Below are 12,508 nucleotides of genomic sequence, written 5' to 3'. Positions count from 1 at the left end.
GCGCGCCTGTAGTCCCAGCTACGCGGGAGGCTGAGGCAGGAGAATCGCTTGAACCCGGGAGGCGGACGTTACAGTAAGCCGAGATCGTGCAGCTGCACTCCAGCCGCGCGACAGAGCAGACTTTTCTGTCCCGAAAAAAGAAAAGAAAAGCTGATTGTACCCTTCTTGTTAGCGGTGGCAGTTACCCCGTGCATAGGTAGGGGTCAGCAGTAACCTTAGTTCTTGCCTCCTCAGAAGAATTCCACGAAGGGCATGAAGCAGAATGAGAGACCTAGGCAAGTTTCAGAATAGAAGTAAAAGTTTATAAAAAAGCTTTAGAACAGGACGGAAAGAAAAGGAGGAAAGTACAACTTGGAAGACGGCCAAGCAGGCGCCTTGAGAAACCAAGTGCGCAGCTTGACCTCTTGACTTGAGGTTTTATATGTTGGCATACTTTGGGGAACTTGCACTGCTTCTCCCGACTCCTGAGATCTTATTGAGAAGCTACTGATCAGTTTCAGGTGTTTTCTATTAGGAGCCTGCCTTTCGCTGGCGCCGGTGAACGTTAGAGAAACAGTTAAGAACCGCCTGACCATCATTTGATTGTCGCCCAGTAGTCCTGGTGTATGTGGGGTGGGAAGCGCTCTGCTGCTCTACTCATACTAACTAGTTAACATTCTGCCCCAGCAATTCCCCTTGTAGGACTCTAGCCTACGGAAATCCTCACATAAGTGTGGCAAAGACACCCCTTGCAGATTTCTTAATACAGATATTGGAAGAAAATGTTCAATTGGCAATATTAAACTATGGGATGTAAGTTATAGAATATTCTGGAAGTCATAAAAAAATAGCATCCATAACATTAAAAGTGCACTTGTGGGCTGGGCGCAGTGGCTCATTCCTGTAATCACAGCACTAGGCGAGGCAGGCAGATCACAAGATACGGAGTTCGAGATCAGCCTGACCAACATGGTGAAACCCCATCTCTACTAAAAATACAAAAATTAGGGCTGGGTGCCTTGGCTCACGCCTGTGATCCCAGCACTTTGGGAGGCCAAGGCGGGCAGATCACCTAAGATTAGTAGTTCAAGACCAACCTGACCAACATGGAGAAACCTGTCTCTACTAAAAATAGAAAATTAGCCGGGTGTGGTGGTGCATGCCTGTAATCCCAGCTACTGGGGAGGCTGAAGCAGGAGAATCGCTTGAACCCAGGAGGCAGAGGTTATGGTGAGCATAAAGTTGACAGTGTATTAGTAATTAGTAATTATTGAAACCAGATATTGGGTAATAGGAGTTTATCGTACTCTTCTTTTTTTTTTTGAGATGGAGTCTCGCTTTGTCACCCACACTGGAGTGCAGTGACACAATCTCAGCTCACTGCAACCTCCACCTCCCAGGTTCAAGCTATTCTCCTGCCTCAACCTCCTGAGTAGCTGGGACTACAGGCATGCACCACCACACCCAGCTAATTTTTTCTTTTGTATTTTCACTAGAGACAGGGTTTCGCCATGTTGGCCAGGCTTGTCTCGAACTCCTGACCTCAGGTAGTCCACCCCCCTCGACATCCCAAAGTGCTGGGATTACAGAGGTAAGCCACCACGCCCGGCCTGTTGTACTCTTCTTTCAACTTTTGTGTATGTTTGAAATTTTGCGCTAAAAAAAATAGTATCTTTGATCCTTTTGTAGTTCGTAAGCATGATGATTGGGTTTTCACACACATGTGTAATATGTGCCTCCCTCAAACCATGTTATGACCTCAGTATATTACCTGTCTGATATAAAAATATGTATATATTTTAGAAACAGGGTCTTACTCTCTCACCCAGGCTAGAGTGTACTGGTGCAATCATAGCTCAATGTAACCTTGAACCCCTGGGCCCAAGCAATCTTCCTGAGTAGCTAGGACTACAGGAACCTGCTACCACACCCAAATTTTTTTTTTTTTTTTGAGATAGAGTCTCTTACTCTGTCACCCAGACTGGAGTGAAGTGGCGATCTTGGTTTACTGCAACCTCTGCCTCCTGGGTTCAAGCAATCCTCCTGCCTCATCCTCTGGAGTCTCTGGAGTAGCTGGGATTACAGGCATGCACCACCATACCTGGCTAATTTTTTGTATTTTTTAGTAGAGACAGGGTTTCACCATGTTGGCCAGGCTGGTCTCAAACTCCTGACTTCAAGTAATCCACCCACCTCGGCCTCCCAAAGTGCAGGGATTACAGGCATGCATCACCACGCCCAGCTCTTCTTTTTTTTTTTTTTTTTTTTTTTTTTTTTAAATAGACAAGGTCTCCCTATGTTGCCCAGGCTGGTCTCCCACTCCTGGGCTCAAATAATCCTCCAGCCTTGGCCTCTCAAAGTGCTGGGATTATAGGCATGAGCCACCATGCCTGGTCTTAAATGTCTTAAGCTCTCTTAAGTCTTACGCTACTTTCTCTGCTGGCAGTGCCCACCCAACAGCCATTGGTGACCTCTGAAAATTAATATTTTTGAAAAAAATTATGAGTGTCATGTAAAGAGAACTTGGGTATCAACTTGTAGATGCTACCATTGACCAAAGAGGATACAATCTAAGCTTTAATAAAGATAACAATTATAATGAATCAAAACCTATTAGTTTAGTCCATGAATATATACTAATAATTTTAAAAATTTGTTGCCTTTGGAGATTAATAAGTCAATCTTGAAAGCTGATAAAGGGAGAAATTTAAAAATGTATCCTGCCTCTCATATGTGAATTGCACCACTGGGTAACTAAATAGAAGATGATGACAAGTGTCTCTTCCTCAGAATAGTCCACCTAATTTTAAAAAGAATTGCCGGCACAGTGGCTCACGCCTGTAATCCCAGGCGTGACTTTGGGAGACCGAGGCGGGCGGATCACAAGGTCTGGAGGTCGAGACCATCCTGGCTAACACGGTGAAACCCCGTCTCTACTAAAAATACAAAAAATTAGCCAGGCATGGTGGCGGGCGCCTGCAGTCCCTGCTGCTCAGGAGGCTAAGGTAGGAGAATAGTGTGAACCCGGGAGGCACAGCTTGCAGTGAGCAGAGATCATGCCACTGCACTCCAGCCTGGGGAACAAAGTGAGACACCGTCTCCAAAAAAAAAAAAAAAAAGAATTGACAAAATTAGAATACCACTATTTTGCAATTCCCAAGTAATCCATTAATCTAAGCATTAAGTATCAATGGCTGCTAACATAGCAAAAGGGGCAAAAAAACCAGACTCTAGATGGCTCTTGATGAAAGAACATAATGCTACCTACCTATAGTCTTACCGAAAGGATCAAACCTCTGATCCAGCTGTCAATTTTTTTTTTTTTTTTTTTTTTTTTTTTTGAGATGGAGTCTTGCTCTGTCGCCTAGCCTGGAAGTACAGTGGCGCAGTCTCGGCTCACTGTGACCTCCAACTCCTGGGTTCAAGCGATTCTCCTGCCTCGGCCTCCCAAGTAGCTGGGATTACAGGCGTCCACCACCACACCTGGCTAATTTTTGTATTTTCAGTAGAGACAGGGTTTCACCATGTTGGACCAGGCTGGGCTTACACTCCTGGCCTCAAGTGATCTGCCAGCCTTGGCCTCCCAAAGTGCTAGGATTACAGGCGTGAGCCACTGTGCCTGGCCCCAGCTGTCAATTTTTTAAAATGAGGAAGATAGAATATGTTAAGCTGCACCATGAATTTATAATCAGAAAAACTCAGACTGTAGAAGATTCTACAGATCAAAAGCTCAGGTTTTTTAAGACATAAATTTAAGAAAAAAGTATGGGAGGGGAAACTGTGAATTATAAGAAATGTCAAAATGATTTAAATGTTGTGTCCCTCCAAAATTCGTATGTTGAAGGCTTAACACCCCAGTGTGATGGTATTTGGAAGTGAGACCTTTTGGAAGTAATTAGATTTAGATGAGGTTTTGAGGACAGGGTCCTCATAATAGGATTACTGCTCTTATAATGGCAGGGGAAGATGAGAGTCCCTTCTCTCTCTGCCATGGGAGGATACACTAAGAAGGTGGCCATCTACTAAACCAGGAAGGGAGCCCTCACCAGACAATCAATCTACTGGCTCCTTGATCTTCGATCTCCCAGCCTCCAGAACTATAAGAAATCTTTGCTTGTTGATTACGTTAAAGAGGTTCAGAACATGCAACCCTGAAACAGACCATTTTGACATATTGATTATTTTGAGGTAAAGAAAAATCAGAACCAGCAGACTCAGTAAAACCTCTTTACCTCCCCAACTGCCTAAAATAAAGTATAAACTTACCCTTTTGCAAAGGAAATTTACCCTCATAAAGGAAATTTCTGTTAGTAAAGCTATCTGTACCAGGAAGAGAACTACTCCAAGACAACTTTTTTCACTTAACAGACTGTTATCTATGTCAATAAATCCACTGAGAAAGTTTATGTTTTTAAGAAAATCAAAAGAAACTTTAGTAAACAGTTTGCAAATTGGGGAGATGCAACCTTGGGTACAAAGCAAACATGTATTCCCAGAGAACAAAGAGGGGTTGTGGTTTGGGTGTTTTTTTGTTTGTTTGTTTATTTTTGAAACGGAGTCTCGCCCTGTCCCCCAGGCTGGAGTGCAATGGCGCAATGTCGGCTGGCTGCAACTTCCGCCTCCCGGGTTCAAGCGATCCTCCTGCCTCAGCCTTCCGAGTACCTGGGATTACAGGCATGCCTCACCATGCCTGGCCAATTTTGTATTTTTAGTAGAGACGGGGTTTCACCATGTTGTATTTTAGTCTCCACTAAAAATACAAAAATTAGCTGGGCGTAGTGGTGTGCGCCTGTAATCCTAGCTACTGAGGAGGCTGAGGCATGAGAATCGCTTGAACCTGGGAGGCAGACATTGCAGTGAGCTGCGATTATGGTACTGCACTCCAGCCTGGGGGACAGAGCCAGACTCCATCTCAAAAAAAAAAAAATTAGTTTTATTCAGTCTATAGTCTTACTAAGGACTATAGACTGAGGTCTACAGCCCATGGGCTGTCCTTCAGACTTCAGTCAGACTGCTGCAGCACAGTATTTCAGCCCAGTGTTCATATACCTGTGGTGAAGGTTCAGTATGTGCAAAATCACATTGAAGTTTCAGTGCAGGAGTACATCTAGTTATAGATTTCAGAGGCATAATCACCAACCCTATCAGACATTATTTCATGTGTAGGAAAAGGCACTATATTCCTCCTTTCTTTTTTTTTTTTTTTTGAGACGGAGTCTTGCTCTGTCGCCCAGGCTGGAGTGCAGTGGTGTGATCTCGGCTCACTGCAAGCTCTGCCTCCCAGGTTCACGCCATTCTCCTGCCTCAGCCTCCCCAGTAGCTGGGACTACAGGCACCCACCACCATGCCCGGCTATTTTATTTTATTTTATTTTTGTATTTTTAGTAGAGACAGGGTTTCACCGTGTTAGCCAGCATGGTCTCGATTTCCTGACCTCGTGATCCGCCCTCCTTGGCCTCCCAAAGTGCTGGGATTACAGGCGTGAGCCACCGTGCCCATCCATATTACTCCTTTAAGGAATATAGTGACTCAGGCAAGAGATATTGGGGGCTGTGTCCTCTATCCTGGTTTGCCTTCAAAGCGTCTTTTCAGGGAGCTGCACTTCCTCACAGAGTCAGGGGCTTTGTGAAATTAGACGGCAAGCAGAAATGAGCAAAATGGCTTCTTACCCTTTTTACTTTGTCTCACAATAATTAGAGTACTATGTTTAAATGTCACTTCAAAGAATTTTCTCTATGGTTACATTTCTCTCTTTACAGTTTAACTTTTTGAAATAATTTTTCATTTTAGGATTTTTTTCTTTCTGATTTAATTCAGTCTTTGAATATGTGAAACAGTTACATGGTTCAAAAGTGAAAGGTTATAAAAAGGCAAACTCAAAAATTCATTAATTTAGTTTTTCTTTTTCTCACCCTGTCTTATGGTGCTGAAAACTCAACACTTTAATTGGGGCCAGGCACAGTGGCTCATATCTGTAATTCCAGTACCTTGGGAGGCCCAAGCATGAGGATCTCTTGAGCCCAGGAGTTCAAGGTTACAGTGAACTACGATTGTGCTACTGCACTCCAGCCTGGGTGACAGTGGCAGACTGTGTATCTAATACCCTCCCACACCCAACTTATTTGAGTGAATTATTAGTATAATAAATTAAATCCCAGTAAAGCTCTTATTTAAAAAATTAAAGCCAGCCAGATGCAGTGGCTCACGCCTGTAATCCCAGCACTTTGGGAGGCTGAGGCAGGCAGAATACCTGAGGTCAGGAGTTCGAGACCAGCCTGGCCAACATGGTGAAACCCCCATCTCTACTAAAAATACAAAAAAAATTAGTCAGGCATGGTGGCAGGTGCCTGTAATCCCAGCTACTTAGGAGGCTGAGGCAGGAGAATCACTTGAACCTGGGAGGTGGAGGTTGCAGTGAGCCAAGACCACCCCATTACACTCCAGCCTGAGCAACAAGAACGAAACTCCATCTCAAAAAAAAAAAAAAAGTTAATTAATTTTTTAAAAAAGCCATGCATATTTGCAAATAAAAATATGTAAGTTAGGTGGAGTGGCTCATACCTGTAATACCAGTACTTTGGAAGGCAGAGGTCAGAGGAGTGCTTGAGGTCAAGAGTTGGAGACCAGCCTAGGCAACAACATGGCCAGACCCTGTCTATATTACAAAAAAAAAAAAAAAAGAACGAAAGAAAGAAATTGGCGAGTGTGGTGTTGTGTGCCTGTGGTCCCAGCTACCTGGGAGGCTGAGGTAGGAGGATTGCTTGAACCTAGGAGTTTGAGGATGCAGTGAGCTATGATCACACCACTGCACTCCAGCCGGGACAACAAACTGAGACCTTGTCTCTAAAAAAAGAATAAAAATAAAGCCAGGCGCGGTGGCTCACGCCTGTAATCCCAGCAGTTTGGGAGGCCAAGGCGGGCGGATTACCTGAGGTCAGGAGTTTAAGACCAGCCTGCCCAACATGGCAAAACCCCATCTCTACTAGAAATACAAAAAATTAGCCAGGCGTGGTGGCAGGCCCCTGTAATCCCAGCTATTTGGGAGGCTGAGGCAGGAAAATCGCATGAACCCGGGAGGTGGAGGTTGCAGTGAGCTGAGATCATGCCACTTCACTCCAGCCTGGGCGACAAGAGCAAACCTCAAAAAAAACAATGAAAATGAATCGGTTGATATGGCAGTTAAGACTAAATGGCGTCAGGCACAGTGACTCACACCTGTAATCCCAGCATTTTGGGAGACTGAGGCAGGAGGATTGTTTGAGCCCAGGAGTTTGTGACCAGTCTGGGCAACATAGCAAGACCTCATGTCTACAAAAAATTTTAAAAATTAGCCAGGGGTGGCCGGGCGTGGGTGGCTCATGCCTGTAATCCCAGCACTTTGGGAGGCGGAGCCCAGCGGATCACCTGAGGACAGGAGTTCGAGACCAGCCTGGCCAACATGGCGAAACCCTGTCTCTACTAAAAATACAAAGATTAGCTGGGCGTGGTAACACGTTTGTGCAGTCCCAGCCACTCGGGAGACTGAGGCAGGAGAATCACTTGAACCCGGGAGGCGGAGGTTGCAGTGAGCTGAGATCGCGCCATTGCACTCCAGCCTGGGCAACAAGAGTGAAACTCCATCTCAGAAAAAAACACAACCAAACAAAACAGCCAGGGGTGGTGGTTGCTTGCGTGTGTGGTCCCAGCTACTCTGGAGACAGAGGTGGGTGGATCTGTCGAACCCTGGAGGTGGAAGTTGCAAGGAGCCGAGATTGCGCCACTGTGCTCCAGCCTGAGCGACAAAGAGAAAAGAAAAAAAAATCTAAGTGGACAACCAAGAGGAAATGGGTAAGGATGAATATAGGCAGACTATAAGTAGCGAGGAAGGTGGCCTCATTTTCGCACCTATCAATGCGCAGGCTGAGCTCCTGAGGCTAGACCTACCGGCACCCCCCATTACTACAGGTTCTATAAGACAAGTCAGGTATTCCACCCTCTAACAAGCTCTTCTCTCTCCTGCCTCGCTAGACTAGTATCCCCTCCTTAAGGCTCCCAACATCCTAAGCTAAGTTGTTTGTCTGCCTATCATCCAGGAACGCGTCTGAGGGCAGGGAACAAATTTATTCATCGTAATCGAGCCCAGCATTTTGTCTAGCACGCAGCTGACAGCAGAATTTTAAGAGTAAAGGATTAAATAAATCACAGACTTCTCAAGGCTTCCTGTCTCTTTCACTAAAGAGCTTCTCTCAGGCCAGGCCCCTACTTCTACTCGGGTCAGTCCCTTCCGTATTGAAGCCCCGCCCCGTCGCCTTCCCCGCCACCTTACACCCCGCCTCTTTCTCTTAAAGCCCTAGGAAGATTACAGGAGTTTGGCGCCAACCGTGTTTTTTTTTTTTCCCTTCCAAAGGCGGGAACTAGTTGTGGGCGCTGCGACGTGCTTTGCGTCTGATATGATTGGCCATAGGCACTCAGTCCCGCCTCCGTACCCTGATTGCGCTCTGGTATTGGTGGAGATGCCAGGGGGACCTCGGTGGGCAGAAAGGAACCGGGTTGTCTTGGGCCGGGCAGGGCGGGTAAGTTGCCGTAGGGGCCCGGTCCGTGAGGGACTGCTAAGGAAGAGGCTGCATGGCGCGGTAGTCCCCCGAGTGGAGGTCGGCGGCCCCTGGGAAGCCAGAGAGTCGGAGGGAGTTCATCTGGAGCGGCCAAGTAGGTCGGGGAAGGGCCGCGCCTGACGTCTGGCTGCGCAGGTAGCCACGTTCCCTCCGCCCCCGGTGCAGCTTCAGGGCTTGCTCCCTGCGTCCCTCTGTCGTCCCTCGAGAGGGTCTGGAGGGGGGCTATGGGCGGGCGCGCCCAGGAATTGTCCCTTCGGCCGCTCGTCCTGCCCCTCCCCCCCCCACCATCCAGTCTCTCTTTGGAATATACTCTTAAAAGCTTTCAGATGGAGTTCTTTGGAGAAATGGGTTTCCTGGAGTGGCAGGTGATCGTTGATGTTGATTGTTTCTGATACGTTTATTTAGGCATCAAACCAACATGCCTCAATACGTTTATTTTCATTTTTGCAGCGTCTAGATTCATCCCTAGCACATAGTAGGCCCTAACTCAGATGTGAATGTAGAATTCGCAGGAGCTGAGCATTTGTACTTCAGGCATCAAGTTGTCTTTGATTCTTCGACTCTTCCTGGTCTTTTTCCGTTCTCACATCTCCACCAGCAAACATTTCGCTTCTCCTCGAGGCCCTTCCTCCCATCTCCCTCAGCGCCTCTTTGATTGGAGGGGGAACAGAGGCTTTCATGGCAGGGATTCTCCCATCTGCCCTCCTATCCCCGCTATGCCCTCCAATTATCTTTTCCTGGCGTTCCGTTTTACAAGAGATGGCCTTCTTTCCAAAAACATTTATATTGCATTGAATATTCTTGATTTTGGCCATCTTGCTTTACAGACAGACCTGGGGTCTAATTTCAGCTCTGCCACTTACCAGCTGGTTGCCTTGTGCAATTTCTTGATCGTCTGTGTTTTCCTCATCTGTAAAATGGGAAAAAGGATAATATGGACCTCATAGAACTCTGAGGAGGATTTAAACTACGTGAATAATGTATTTAGACCATTTAGGTTAGTGCCTGGAACATAGTAAATGTGCCATATGTAATAGTTTTTGTTAGTATTTGCCCCTCACATTTTCTTCTGGGGTCTTGCTGTATTAGTATTAGCCTTTCCCGTGAGCGTAAAAATACAGACTGTCTCCTCTGGCTTTTCCCTGTTTTTCTCTACAAATGCTTGTGTGTTTTTCTCTAAATTTTATTTCTTATCTTTTAGCGTCTACATTAAGGACACATTCTCAGTTTTGTAGTGATTTTTTTTTTTTTTTTTTTTTTTGAGACTATAGCCCAGGCTGGAGTACAGTGGCAAGATCTCGGCTCACTACAGGTTTGACCTCCTGGGCTCAAGCAATCCTTACCTCAGCCTTTCAGGTAGCTGGAACTATAGGTGCGCACCAGCATGCCTGGCTAATTTTTGTATTTTTTGTAGAGACTGGGTTTTGCCATGTTTCCCAGGCTGGTCTCGAACTCCTGGGCTCAAGTGATCAGACTGCCCTCAACCTCCCAAAGTACTGTGATTACAAGTGTGAGCAGCCACCACGCCCGGCCACATTCTCTCAATTTTGAAAAGAAAACTTTCTTCAGACTACCTATGACAAAAGGCTACGTGATCCTTCTCCTATCTACTTTGCTTTCACATCTGAATCTATTGGAATTGTTCCAGAAAAGATTATGTATGAATAAATCTGCTTACAAACATTTTGTTTTTAGACAGAGTCTTACTCTGTTGCCCAGGCTGGAGTTGCAGTGGCATGATCCCAGATCACTGCAGCCTCCGCCTCCCAGGTTCAAGCAATTCTCCTGCCTCAGCCTCCCCAGTAGCTGGGATTATAAGTGTGTGCCACCATGTCTAGCTAATTTTTGTATTTTTAGTACAGATGAGGTTTCACCATATTGGCCAGGCTGGTCTTGAACTCCTGACCTCAGGTGATCCACCTGCCTTGGCCTCCCAGTACAAACTCTTTTTCAGCATGATGGTTCTCAACTTTGAAAATTTTGCCTCTACACTTTCATAGGTGCATCACTTCTATCGGTAGCAACTCTCATATATTGAGATCCTCAAATGGGAGAAGGTAAGGGAAAGTAAAAAAGACCCATTTCCCAAGAGGTTCTGATACATTTTTCTTCCTCCTCCTCTTCCTCTCCTTCCAGGAGAATCACTGGCCTATGTGATTTCAAGAGCCTAATCTCACCTATCACTAAGGTGCTAATGAATCCCAAATGATAGTACTTACCATGCCTTTTCTGTATGACATTTCCAGCTGTTTGACATCCCCCCCGCCGAGTTGGAGTCTTGCTGTGTTGCCCAGGCTGGAGTGCAGTGGCACAATCTCAGCTCACTGCAACCTCTGCCTCCCAGGTTCAAGCGATTCTTCTGTATCTCTGGAGTAACCGGAATTATAGGCACACGCCACCACGCCCAGCCAATTTTTGTATTTTTAGTAGAGATTGGGGTTTCACCATGTTGGCCAGGCTGGTCTCAAACTCCTGACCTCAGGTGATCCACCAGCCTTGGCCTCCCAAAGTGTTGGGATCACAGGCATGAGCCACCACACCCGGCTTTTTCTTTTCTTTTCTTTTCTTTTCTTTTCTTTTCTTTTCTTTTCTTTTTGAGATGGAATCTTGCCCTGTCACCCAGGCTGGAGTGCAATGGTGTGATCTCACTGCAACCTCCGCTTCCTGGATTCAAGCAATTCTCCTGCCTTAGCCTCCCGAGTAGTGGGATTACAGGTGCGCACCACCATGCCCAGCTAATTTTTTTGTATTTTTAGTAGAGACGGGGTTTCACCATGTTGGTCAGGCTGGTCTTGAACTCCTGACCTCGTGATCCACCTGCCTCGGCCTCCCAAAGTGCTGGGATTACCACCCCCGGCCGCTGTTAGACATCTTTATCTGGATGTCCTACAGATAACTCAACATGACTTCACTGGTTCTCCATTGCAGTTAAAGCCTGACTATCCTTGATAGCTAGAAACATGAAAATTGTCTTTCAAACTGGGAATTTCATTAATTCAACAGATATTCTTTTATTACTTGCCATTCTGCTAGGCCTACTGAGAGCGAGGGATACAGTGAGTGCTGGGGAACAGAACAGAGATGGTCCTAGTCTTTATGGAGAACCATTGGGTGGTCCATTGGGTGAGATGGACATTTCTCCAGGATTCCCACAAAAATGGAATCATGAACTTCAAGAAGAGGTCATGTAGGGAAAGGACACAATGGGGTAAGAGTACGTAACAGAAGGCCTGACTTAGTGGGAAGAGAGGGTGGACTCAAAATGACTTAAGCAAAATATCAAAGAAGAGCTAAGTGAAAGTAGAATATTGAGGAAAGAGTATTCCCTGCAGAAGCCCCGTGGTTCTTTTTGTTGTTGGTGTTTTTTTTTTCAATTTATAAATAGTTTATCCTGTTCACATTATGCAGAATTTCATGTCATTTATCCACAATGTTAGTACAGTAACAGAAACAAAAAGGAGGGTAGGGGGAGGTTCATAGTGTGGCCTGACATAGTCTAAGGGCTCTCTCCTGTAGTATGCATCTCCTTCAGGCAAGTATTAATATCACTTCATTGTTTGAAGGAGAGTACACTATCCAGGATTCATTTATTGTTCAGATGTCTTTTCCAAAGTATGAGAAAACAGGAGTAAATTCAATAATGAATATCTGCAATTCAAACCAATTTAACTACAGGTCAAGGATGTCTTTCTTATCCATTATCACAAACATCCCAGTTGCCTCCATCTACAAATTTGTTTTAAAAGTTAAGACACAATTAATTATACCTTATTAATTCACTCAAAAGCGAAAAAAAAAATGTACCAGCCAGCATACAAAAGTTACACATTGGAAGTGTATATATAGGGCCGGGTGCGGTAGCGCATACCTGTGATCCCAGCACTTTGGGAGGCTGAGGCAGGTGGATCATGAGGTCAGGAGTTCAAGACCAGCCTGGC

At 45.6% G+C, this 12,508-nt stretch overlaps 1 protein-coding gene and 1 non-coding gene across 7 annotated transcripts in view; both read left to right on the top strand.

The window, feature by feature from the left end:
- The first annotated feature begins 1,656 nt into the window (after positions 1 to 1,656).
- Positions 1,657 to 1,760, top strand: LOC119625540 (small nucleolar RNA U13). Its single transcript, XR_005241732.1, has one exon. It is a non-coding gene; the product is annotated as a small nucleolar RNA U13 (small nucleolar RNA).
- Positions 1,761 to 8,431: 6,671 nt separating this feature from the next.
- CASP8AP2 (caspase 8 associated protein 2) overlaps positions 8,432 to 12,508 on the top strand; it is a 46,771-nt gene continuing 42,694 nt past the window's right edge. For 2 of the 6 annotated variants that reach the window (XR_499812.3, XM_008006621.3), the window contains exon 1: positions 8,432 to 8,531. The gene's annotated coding sequence lies outside the window, so the exon portion shown is untranslated. Of the gene's footprint in view, positions 8,706 to 12,508 lie in introns of all 6 variants that reach the window. The other 4 variants (XR_499811.3, XM_008006619.3, XR_499810.3 and 1 more) reach the window with 3 other exon arrangements.

This window comes from Chlorocebus sabaeus, chromosome 13 (assembly GCF_047675955.1).
Source record: "Chlorocebus sabaeus isolate Y175 chromosome 13, mChlSab1.0.hap1, whole genome shotgun sequence".
NCBI classification, from domain to species: domain Eukaryota; kingdom Metazoa; phylum Chordata; class Mammalia; order Primates; family Cercopithecidae; genus Chlorocebus; species Chlorocebus sabaeus.
The sequence above is the reverse complement of the archived record's forward strand: the minus strand, read 5'-3'. Positions and strand labels throughout refer to the sequence as shown.